The following is a 12,532-nucleotide window of genomic DNA, read 5'->3' on the forward strand; positions in this document are numbered from 1 at the left end:
TTTGGGAGGCAGCAAAGGCAGTCCTAAGAGGAAAGTATATAGCAATACAAGCCTTTCTCAAGAAACAAGAAAGGTCTCAAATACACAACCTAACCCTATACCTAAAGGAGCTGGAGAAAGAACAGCAAATAAAGCCTAAACCCAGCAGGAGAAGAGAAATAATAAAGATCAGAGCAGAAATCAATGAAATAGAAACTAAAAGAACAGTAGAACAGATCAACAAAACTAGGAGCTGTTTCTTTGAAAGAATTAACAAGATTGATAAACCCCTGGCCAGACTTATCAAAAAGAAAAGAGAAATGACCCAAATCAACAAAATCATGAATGAAAGAGGAGAGATCACAACCAACACCAAAGAAATACAAACAATTATAAGAACATATTATGAGCAACTATATGCCAACAAATTAGATAATCTGGAAGAAATGGATGCATTCCTAGAGATGTATAAACTACCAAAACTGAACCAGGAAGAAATAGAAAACCTGAACAGACCTATAACCACTAAGGAAATTGAAGCAGTCATCAAAAATCTCCCAACAAACAAAAGCCCAGGGCCAGATGGCTTCCCAGGGGAATTCTACCAAACATTTAAAAAAGAATTAATACCTATTCTTCTGAAACTGTTCCAAAAAATAGAAATGGAAGGAAAACTTCCAAACTCATTTTATGAGGCCACCATTACCTTGATCCCCAAACCAAAGACCCCATCAAAAAGGAGAATTACAGACCAATATCCCTGATGAACATGGATGCAAAAATTCTCACCAAAATACTAGCCAATAGGATCCAACAGTACATTAAAAGGATTATTCACCACAACCAAGTGGGATTTATCCCTGGGCTGCAAGGTTGGTTCAACATCTGCAAATCAATCAATGTGATACAATACATTAAAAAAAGAAATAACAAGAACCATATGATCCTCTCAATAGATGCAGAAAAAGCATTTGACAAAGTACAGCATCCTTTCTTGATCAAAACTCTTCAGAGTGTAGGGATAGAGGATACATACCTCAATATCATAAAAGCCATCTATGAAAAACCCACAGCGAATATCATTTTCAATGGGCAAAAACAGAGAGCTTTCCCCCTAAGGTCAGGAACGCGGCAGGGATGTCCACTATCATCACTGCTATTCAACATAGTATTAGAAGTCCTAGCCACAGCAATCAGACAACAAAAAGAAATCAAAGGCATCCAAATTAGCAAAGAAGAAGTCAAACTCTCACTCTTTGCAGATGATATGATACTTTATGTGGAAAACCCCAAAGACTCCACCCCAAAACTGCTAGAGTGCATACAGGAATTCAGTAAACTGGCAGGATATAAAATCAATGCACAGAAATCAGTGGCCTTCCTATACACCACCAACAACACAGAAGACAGAGAAATTAAGGAGTCAATCCCATTTACAATTGCACCCAAAACCATAAGATACCTAGGCATAAATCTAACCAAAGAGGCAAAGGATCTGTACTCAGAAAACTATAAAATACTCATGAAAGAAATTGAGGAAGACACAAAGAAATGGAAAAACGTTCCATGCTCATGGATTGGAAGAACAAATATTGTGAAGATGTCAATGCTACCTAGAGCAATCTACACATTCAATGCAATCCCCATCAAAATACCATCCACTTTTTTCAAAGAAATGGAACAAATAATCCTAAAATTTGTATAGAACCAGAAAAGACCCCAAATAGCCACAGGAATGTTGAAAAAGCAAAGCAAAGCTGGCGGCATCACAATTCTGGACTTCCAGCTCTATTACAAAGCTGTCATCATCAAGACAGTATGGTACTGGCACAAAAACAGACACATAGATCAATGGAACAGAATAGAGATCCCAGAAATGGACCCTCAACTCTATGGTCAACTCATCTTCGACAAAGCAGGAAAGAATGTCCAATGGAAAAAAGTCTCTTCAACAAATGGTGTTGGGAAAATTGGACAGCCACATGCAGAAGAATGAAACTGGACCACTTCCTTACACCACACACAAAAATAGACTCCAAATGGTTGAAAGACCTCAGTGTGAGACAGGAGTCCATCAAAATCCTAAAGGAGAACACAGGCAGCAACCTCTTCGACCTCAGCTGCAGCAACGTCTTCCTAGAAACATCGCCAAAGGCAAGGGAAGCAAGGGCCAAAATGAATTATTGGGACTTCATCAAGATAAGAAGCTTTTGCACAGCAAAAGAAACAGTCAACAAAACCACAAGACAACCGACAGAATGGGAGAAGATATTTGCAAATGACATATCAGATAAAGGGCTAGTATCCAAAATCTATAAAGAACTTATCAAACTCAACACCCAAAGAAAAAAGAATCCAGTCAAGAAATGGGCAGAAGACATGAACATTTTTCCAAAGAAGACATCCAAATGGCCAACAGACACATGAAAAAGTGCTCAACAGCACTCGGCATCAGGGAAATTCAAATCAAAACCTCAATGAGATACCACCTCACACCAGTCAGAATGGCTAAAATTAACAAGTCAGGAAACGACAGATGTTGGCGGGGATGCGGAGAAAGGGGAACCCTCCTACACTGTTGGTGGGAATGCAAGCTGGTGCAGTCACTCTGGAAAGCAGTATGGAGGTTCTTCAAGAAGTTGAAAATAGAGCTACCATATGACCCAGCAATTGCACTACTGGGTATTTACCCCAAAGATACAAATGTAGGGATCCAAAGGGATACAGGCACCCCGATGTTTATAGCAGCAATGTCTACAATAGCCAGACTATGGAAAGAGCCAAGATGTCCATCGACAGATGAATGGATAAAGAAGGCGTCGTATATATACACAATGGAATATTATGTAGCCATCAAAAGGAATGAGATCTTGCCATTTGCAACAACGTGGGTGGAACTGGAGGGTGTTATGCTGAGCGAAATAAGTCAATCAGAGAAAGACATGTATCATATGACCTCACTGATATGAGGAATTCTTAATCTCAGGAAACAAACTGAGGGTTGCTGGAGTGGGTGGGAGGGATGGGGTGCCTGGGTGATAGACACTGGGGAGGGTATGTGCTATGGTGAACGCTGTGAATTGTGTAAGACTGTTGAATCACAGACCTGTACCTCTGAAACAAATAATGCATTATATGTTAAAAAAAAAAAAAAAAAGATTGCAGGAAGGGAAAAATGAAGGGGGGAAATCGGGAGGGGGAGATGAACCATGAGAGACGATGGACTCCGAGAAACAAACTGAGGGTTCTAGAGGGGAGGGGGTTGGGAGGATGGGTTAGCCTGGTGATGGGTATTAAGGAGGGCACGTACTGCATGGAGCACTGGGTGTTATGCACAAACAATGAATCATGGAACACTACATCAGAAACTAATGATGTAATGTATGGTGATTAACATAATAAAAATAAATAAATAAATAAAAAGAACCTTGAGAGAGGAGAGTAGATAAAACTCAGGGTAAAGACCCGATTTCATGGATCCCAGATGAGTGACCTGTTGACCATTGGCCTCTGTGTCCAGTACTTGGCAATCAGAGAATAATGTGTCTAAGTGCTAAATTGTGTTATTCTAAGGAATGGTTCTTAAATCTTACTGCACATTAGGATATTCCAGAGGTTATGTAAAAAATGCCCCATGGGGTGAAAGTTAGGGATCTATATTTTCAAAAGGCTCTCCAAGTGAGTCTGATGGACACAGATGTGCCACAAGCACTTTATAAGGAAAGTAACTATTAAGGGCAATAGAGCGGGAACCTCTAATCATTTTTATATCCACCACCTGGAGCTTAGAAGCTGCTCAGTTATTCTTTGTTGAATGAATGTCTAGAGGCAGGGTGAATGAATGAATGAACAATTGGGTTAATAAATCAGGGGGCTTTGTCAATGGCATCCCATCTTGCTAACTTGGTTAGAAAGTTTGGGATTTATAGAGTAGCCTAGCTCAGCCCAAACTGTGAGTTCTGCCTTTGAAGTCTCAATTTGATTAAAACACATTTAGCAAGGAACAATAGCTTTCTGAAATGCCAGGGATTATGCAGCTCGGAGGAGCTCTGTGGGGAGCAAGCAATTCCGGCAACTGGGATGGGTCTTTGTGAACCTGGAGAGGCTGTTCTGTGAGCCTGTATCGGGGCCAAACATCTGACTCCTCTTAATTACATTCTGCCCTTGTTTCATTCCTTCTCATCTCTGGCTTCTTGGTCCTGAGTTTTCCCCAGACTGCCAGAGCTGAATGTTCTGTGGTGCCAGGGCCTGGGGCATGGACAAGTCTCCTTCTCCATGGAAAAATGGGTCACTTGCTCTCTCACCCTTAACCTCTGTCGCCACGTTATTCTGCCCAGTGTCACCTGCAGGGGACCGATGCTGTTTCTTCAGCGAAAGAGGAATGAATGAACACTGAATCTGGATTCTGACCAATCTACATTTCATTCACTGCTTTGACCCTTTCCAAGTAGAGACGGAGAGATGTCTACGAGGGTTATAGCAAAGGAGAAGCAATACCACATCGTGGTTAAAAGCAAAGGCCCTGTGGCCCGTGTGCCTACGTCTCAATCTAATCTCAGATCTGCCCCTTAGGAGCTTGGACACATTACTTAACCTGCCTGTGACTCAGTTTCTTCATCTGCACACACGGGTTAGTGATCATAACTCATGCCATGTAACTGTTGTGAGGACTGAATGAAATTAATACATCGAAAGACTGAGGTTATTCTGTGACCCATAGTTATCCCTCTGTAAGTGTTACCTCTTATGAATGCCTATGACAATAACAGTCATAAGGGTGGCTGATCCATTTAGGGAAATGGAACCGGTCTCTCCCCCTCACACGGGGCTCTCAGATTCTCGACACATCCTCTCCCTCACCGCTCCCCCCAACCCCCAGCCGTATTTTGGCGATTATCTCTTTAAATGGGCTGAGGCTGCTGGTTGCAGTGGGGTGCTGCTGAGTCATCCGAGGACACAGGGACCTATGTCACGAAGAACTAATGGCAAAGAAGCCAGCAGGAGACGGATGAAGAGGCCTCTGAGGCAGGGGTGAGTCAGCCGGTGGTCCGTGCCTCGCTCCAGCACGGAGCCAGCTGAAATGGGGCGGCCGCTGACTCTCAGACTTTTCCAGTTTCTGCTGCACCAGGGCGATTGGCTCCGTGGAACGGATGCAGTGTGCTCTGTTGATCTCTAGATACCTGGGCTGAGTCCTGCCTGCCTGGTCACCTGCACCCGCCTCTCTCTGCGTCTGCTCTCCTCGCCTCCTCTCTGCCTCCCTCCTCCTTCCTTCCCATCAGGCTTGCCCCCTCCTCTTCTCCTTTCCCACCTTCCCCTTCCTTTAGGAGAACTGCACAACCTAGACTTTCAAGTCTTCTCTGCCCTTTTTGTCTCCCTCCAGAAGCCTAAGACCAGAAGGGCCAGATTGCAACACTTAGGGGGCTGTCGCGGCAACTTGAGACTCCGCCCGTGCAGGAGGAGAGTGGCCACGGGCGGTTCCTGAGTGGATGGAGGTGGATGTGTTTATTAAGCTTTATTTTCAAAACCAGGCAGTGGTTGGAGCCCACGCCAGGGCCATACTTTGCCAGACCTGGAGGAAAACACTGGTTTTCCTGTTTACCTGCTTGACACAGAGACCACAAACTTGGCGACAATTTACGATCCATTTCAATGCTAAAAGCCAGGAACTGTATATTCTTGCTGGTTATATCTGTCCCAGAAAATCGTGTCACAAAGAAAATGCAAAACGGATATCTGACCACAAGAGCACGCAGAGTAAACAATGGAAGAATCCCTCCTTGTTTGCCCATTCATCAGTGAGTTCCCTGTGAACATCTACTGTGTGCCAAGCTCAGGAGGGAGTCCTAAGGGAGAAAAAAGGGCAACAAGAATGGGCCTGATTATGTCTGCCCTCCAGGGATGCAGTGCCCCTCAGTGGGCCAGGGACAAGGGGAGGCCTGCAGGCCTCTAACACATGCTCAACACTGGGCTATTCTCTTTCTGTTCATTTTCACATTTACTCCCCAAACAACTCCAATGTAGAGACAAGAAAACTGGAATTCAGAGAAATTAATTTGCCCGAGATCATGCCGCTAGTAGGCTGTAGAACCTTCCGTCATTCCCCGTCACTGGTCTTGCTTTGCTAAAGGCCACAAGAACACTAAGCATGGAGCTAAAAGGGTTCACAGTTTATAAATATATCTAGTATCGAGCTGCGGTCTTTAAGGAAATCTTAAAGGGGGACATGTAGACTGAAGGATAGGTCAGATACCAAATCAGGAAATGGGTTTAGGAGATAGAAGAAGGGATTTCATTTTTTTTTTTTTTTAAGAGAGAGAGAATCTTTTTTTTTTTTTAAGATTTTATTTATTTATTTGACAGAGAGAGAGATAGCAAGAGCAGGAACACAAGTAGGGGGAGCAGGAGAGGGAGAAGCAGGCTTCCTGCTGAGCAGGGAGCCCGATGTAGGACTTGATCCCAGGACCCTGGGATCATGACCTGAGCTGAAGGCAGACGCTTAACGACTGAGCCACCCAGGTACCCAAGAGAGAGAGAATCTTAAGCAGACTCCATTCCTAGCACAGAGCCTGATGTGGGGCTCGATCTCACGACCCTGAGATCATGACCTGAGTTGAAACCGAGAGTTACACTCTTAACCGACTGAGCCACCCAGGTGCCCAGGATTTTCATTTTTAAAGGGAGTTGCATGGAAGATTCTGTGCTTCTCTGAGAAAACTTCAAATGGTGGAATTGCAGACACAGTAGAAAGTTGAATGAGGAAAACATTTAGGAGCCCCCCCCGCCCCCCAGTGATCTCCTCAACCAACACCGCCATACATTCCTAAGCCAGCCTAAGAAGACAGGCTGTGAAGGCCACTGAGGAAAGAGCCCATCCTCGGAGTGGAGGTATGAGTGGTCATCACCACCCAGGCTGTGGGGTGTCCAGCTCTCCCCAAGACTCAGACATTAGCCCAAAGATATTAAGCGGAGGAGCTGGACTAAGGCAGTGAGGATATTAGCAACCCATCCAGTGGCTCAGAGCAATTTATGAGAACCCTAATTAGATACACAAAGAGCTTCTGTAATCACACACTCTCTACTCTGGCTGGCAGCGTGGGGTCCCTCACCACCCCAAGCCATCCTACACGCTCCAGTGAGAGAGAAGCCAGCAAACAAAGCAATCAGGAACTGTTAACCCTGACCCACTTGGAAGCAGGGAGTGGGCTTCTCCATGGACTCCCCTCCAGCACTCCCCACTCCAAGATCGGTGAGCATTAGCATTGTTATCCTGGAGTGGTGCTTTCCAAAGCTCTAGAGTCTATGCAGCAAGTTGCCTTATTAATATAAGAGCAGAGCATGTGGTCCCTTCCAATTTGTTATCAATATGGATGAATCTTTAAAACGATTGCATGCAAAGTTGCAGTACAAAGGGGCAAAGGGGCCCCAATGTACCTATCCATCTGAAATGATATATATGGTATCTTTCAAAGATTTCACATATGATATCTATCATATATGCCCAAATGGGATATAACAGGCGTCACTAACTAGCTTTAAACTGGGCGAGTCCCAGCAAGATGGGTTGAGTTAGTCACCCTATTCATACAATATTAACACAAGAGATACAGGTCTCATATCTCTCAAACATTTCACATGATAGCCATCATATATATGTAAATATGATATAATTGCAGTGCAATACAGCATACCAATAAGTTATAAAGATATATGATAAATACATATATTTGATTTGATCTGTTCAGTGAATTCAGATGAGCTACCAGGGACAAGTACTGTATTTCTGGGTTTAAAAATAAACCAACAACCATGAAAACTGAGCAAAGTACAAAGAGGAAGATTAAATGCTTCTCAATGCTTGAGCCTATTATTTATAGCTAAGGTGATCTGGCCACTAGCAACCAAGATTTTTCCCTGGACCACGGTTTAATGAAAAGATGATCAGAACCAGAGTTACAAGAACTATAAAAATCCATTCAGGGTGTTGTCCGTAGACTGGCAGCATCAGCATCACCTGGAGCTTGTTAGAAATGCAGAATCTCAGGCTCCCCATCCCCAGACCGACTGAAACAGTCTGCCGGTTGACAAGATCCCCAGGTGATTCCTGTTTACACTGAAGTTTAAAAGTTCTGCTGTAGCTCACTAAACCCAATGGAGCCTCATTTTCCTGCTCTGCAACATGGAAATACTAAGATGTACCCCAGAATACTGTACGAAGTGTTGCTAAGAATATTTGTGAGTTACTTGGCACCACACTGGGCCATTGCGTATGGGCTCAAAAACAGTGGTTTCCTTCCTTACCCTCAGCATCACTTGCTGCTGAATAATATTATACAACCTTGTTCTCAATATCTTCTTGCTGGCCTCTGTACACCCAAAGGGCTTTAGCCTCTATGATCTTCCTTCTGTCTCTTCAAATCCTAGGATCACATTTAAAAAAACTACAAAATCCATGAGATTGATGGGACCTAACAGATCTCCCATTTAACCTCTCCTTTGAAGCCAGAAATGCCATTTTTTAAGTCCCAGACTGACTCATTCTTTTTTTTTTTTAATGTTTTATTTATTTATTCATGAGAGTCAGAGAGAGAGAGAGAGAGAGAGAGGCAGAGGCAGAGAGAGAAGCAGGCTCCCCGCCTAGCAGGGAGCCCGATGCGGGACTCGATCCCAGGACCCCGGGATCATGACCTGAGCCAAAGGCAGACGCTTAACCATCTGAGCCACCCAGGCGCCCCCTGACTCATTCTTTATATTCTTCATCAGTGTCACCTCTTAGGTGCCACGGAGTTATCAGGTACTCAATAGATCCTTGCTGGTTGCTGGATGAATTAATGAATGACACTGTGAACTCTGGCCCATTCTATTCTTCACTGAGCTCTTACTAGACTCGTTTTCCTTATGACTTACTCTGCCTTTTCATCTTCCCATTAAAAAACCCTATATTCCATATTCTTCCTTGACTCTTCTCTCACCTATCCAAGATACCTAAGAATATACTCATATGTATGTATGAATTCATATATATGAATTATTATAAATGTTTATATTTTGAGATGAGATATTTTAAGTTTATTCATTGCCAACCAACAGGACTGTAAGTTCCTTGAAGGAGAGAAGAAAAAGACCATGACATCCCCCTCTTGGAACATCAGTGCCTAGGAAAGTATGTTTCTCAGTAAAGGTTGGATATTGATGTTCAATGCTGAAAAGTACCCATGAATGTTGTGACTGAAGTACTGAGAACCGAAGATCCCCATGGTGCACTACACTATCTCAGAAAGGACACAAAGGTTAGACAGGAAAAGGAAGGTAAGGTCTTATTGGGATCCTGTGTACCCCTTAAGGGAAATCACCAGTCCTTTTCCTAGGGAAATGCCTGGCAGGCTTCATGTAAGAGGTTCCCTCAATAACCAAACACTCCACTCAAAGGTTATATTTACACAGCTCATTAGGAAAATTTTTTATACTTTTGACACTCATTAGACTCGTAATCGTCCACCGAAGCTACTCTATAACAAGAGATAAACACTCCATTCTAGAGGATGAATAATAATTAGGTACTGCTTAGCACTGTGCTCTTTACAGGTCTAATTTTAGAGCATAATTAATCCTGCTGAAGCTGCATAAGATAAGTGAAATATTTATGCAGCTGTGTTAATTCATGTATTTACTCCTAGAGAGACATTCCGAATTGGACATGGCTTTCCGGGAAGATTATCTTAAGACGCCCCCTGGAGCAATGTCATTTTCTCTTCCATGTCTTTGCTTCCAGATGGTCTCTAAAGATGAAGCTGAGAAGACACGTTTCCCAATCCCAACAATCTGACCAGGAAAGCAATGAGTGAGGACTGAAAATATGTGTAAGAATCTAGATGCCCTGCTAGTAACAAGGAACACACTTCTGGCCTCTCTGGGGCCTTTACTTTGTATTTTTTTATTTGCCAGAAAGAGGACATTTTCTGTGCAGCACCATAAAGGTTGTTTCCATGATACTGTTATCACCAATACAACACTAAATAGGCTGTACTGAATACTGGAGTTGTGGATGGACAACAATGAGGAGGAGGTTTAGGTGGAGAATGGTAATGATGAGGATGATGGTGGTGATGATGATCGTGCTGGTGATAAAATGATGTTGGTGTTGGTGAGAGTGGTGATGATGGTGATGATGATGGTGGTGATGGTGGTGATGGTGGTGGTGATGATGCTGATGGTGATGATAATGGTGGTAGTGATGGTGATGATGATGGTGATGATGTTGGTGGTAATGATGATGATGGTGATGACGGTGGTGGTAATGGTGATGATGGTGATGATATGATGATGAAGATGATGATGGTGGTGATGATGATGGTGGTGGTGATGGTGCTGGTGATGATGATATAATGATAATGATGGTGATGGTCATGATAATGATGATGGAGATGATGGTAATAGCTAGCATTTATTGAACCATTTCTATTTTCAGGTGCTTTAGCTAAGCTCTTTACACATATCCTCTCATTCATCCTGACATCAACTTTATCAGGTAAATATTTCTGCATGCATTCATTCATAGAGGAGTAAACAGAGGCTAAGAAAGATGACCCCCTTCATAGAAGTATTTGTCAGTGGGACAATAGATTTAGTTCAGATATGCACTAAATTACTCCTTCCTAAAGGATCTATAAATCTCAAGCATCTAATTGGCCATCTTCGATAGACAACCTAGTGAATTGAATGAAGCAGTTTTACATAATTGATCCACTTCCAGAGCGAGGCCCCTGCAGTAGAAACTCTGCCACTTACTAGCTAGCCCTCTGCGCTTCCGTTTCCTCCTCTGTAAAATGTGTAGAAGCAACACTGAACTTCTAAAGTTATTATGACTATTAACCCAGGTGATGTCAGCAGTGTGGTGACTAGCATATGTTGCTGTTCCAGAACAGATCCTGTCAGAGTAACAGCAAGGACTAACAGGAGTAGAGTTCGAACTCACTTATTTGACAGCTACCCATCATATTTAAAAGTGTCCTGTCAAATGAAATACACCTCGACACCCACCGTTCATCCGTGCATGTGTTTGTTCACTCAGTCCTTCATGGGCCAGTTATCAGGTCAGGGCAAGTTCAGGATTTTGTGGTATTTACTAATGGAAACAAGGCTCATTTGTTGAATAGTTCACCCTGTGTAGGGAGACTTGGGCGACCAGGCTGTCAGGTGGAGGAAATGGTCCCAGTTCTTCACCCCTGTGTCCACACCCCTTGTCCTGTAACTCCAAACTCCCCCCCTCCCTTTAAAAGGCAGAGGGTACCTCTGATCTCTTTACTTTGGGCTTGGCCATCAGATTTGCTTAGACAGAAGGGTGTTCGTAGATGTGACCATGGCGAAGCAGAGACTTGAAATGCACATGTACAGTTGGGTATCTCCTCTGTGCCTGTGACACAGCCAAGAAAAGAGCTTCTCCCAGGCGGCTCCTGCCCTTTCGGCTGGAGTCCCAGAATAAATGCATGCAGAGCAGACAGCACATTTGATCCATGGGTACACCGCAGGGCCCAGAGCCACCAAGGCCACCACAGCCTGAGACAGAGCTCCTCCACTCAACCTGCACTCCCACAAGCAAAATAAAGGCCTAGTGGGGTATGCCTCTTAGATTTCACAGCCAGAGCTGACCGACACAGCCACAAGTCACTATTACAGAACAGAGAACATGGCTCATGATCCCAAGAAGGTACAAATGCCCTACAGGGAATTCAGAGGATCAGATGTTCTTATTTGGGAGTTAAATATAAAACACATTTAGATGTTCTGATGGCACTCTGAGAATCCAGGGCTTAATTCTGGGAGCAGAGAAAGGAGGAGAAGTTGCAAGGAAATATGTACCTAGTTCAAAATCATACCACACTGCACATGAATGTCTGTGCATTTCAGTGTTGTATTTGACCACAATGGTTGCCGGATTCTCCTCTCCCAGCTCCAGGGAGGTATGGCATATTCTGCAACCATCTCTGAACATGGCCTCCAGCTGTCCTTGGATGCAGCTGCTGCCCTGGGCCCCAGCTTACTCAGGTTCTCAGGGTTAACCTGCCATTTGAGCCAGGACAGGATCCTAAAAAACTCCAGCCAGTGAGATCACCAACTAGGAAGTAGAGGGCAGACTGAAGGAAATGATGCTGGAGACACAGCCCAATCACCTACAGAGGTCCATAAACGCCACGGTCCCAAGAGACTGTAAGACCCATGGGGGTGGAAACTGTCTTTTGGCAGGAGAAGCAGGTAGACTGTAGTGGAAACCCATGGGATTTCTGCTTATATTCCTTTTCTAGAGATTGCCTCTCCCTCACTCCTCCATAGGATAAAATCAGGAGCCTCTGTGTTGGTACAATGTAACCCCACCACTTAGGCACTCCTGATGGGTCCAGGAAAGAGTCTTTGGTTCAAAATGCATCAAGAATCCTTCCTCTGGAATATGAAATTTAGAATCGAGAGAACAGAGTTTAGGACTGGAGCCTAGTCATGTAACGTCATGGTTTCTTTACCCCAGGGCTACTAACATTTGGGGTCAGATAATTCCGTGTTT

General features: G+C 43.8%; 1 protein-coding gene across 1 annotated transcript in view; it reads right to left on the bottom strand.

Annotated features, from left to right (window-relative positions):
* Positions 1 to 12,532, bottom strand: part of GRIN2A (glutamate ionotropic receptor NMDA type subunit 2A) — a 167,264-nt gene that overhangs the window by 29,118 nt on the left and 125,614 nt on the right. The window lies entirely within an intron of this gene.

This window comes from Mirounga angustirostris, unplaced genomic scaffold (genome assembly GCF_029215605.1).
Source record: "Mirounga angustirostris isolate CCGP_5_RB_7025 unplaced genomic scaffold, mMirAng1.0.hap1 SCAF_5, whole genome shotgun sequence".
NCBI classification, from domain to species: Eukaryota; Metazoa; Chordata; class Mammalia; order Carnivora; family Phocidae; genus Mirounga; species Mirounga angustirostris.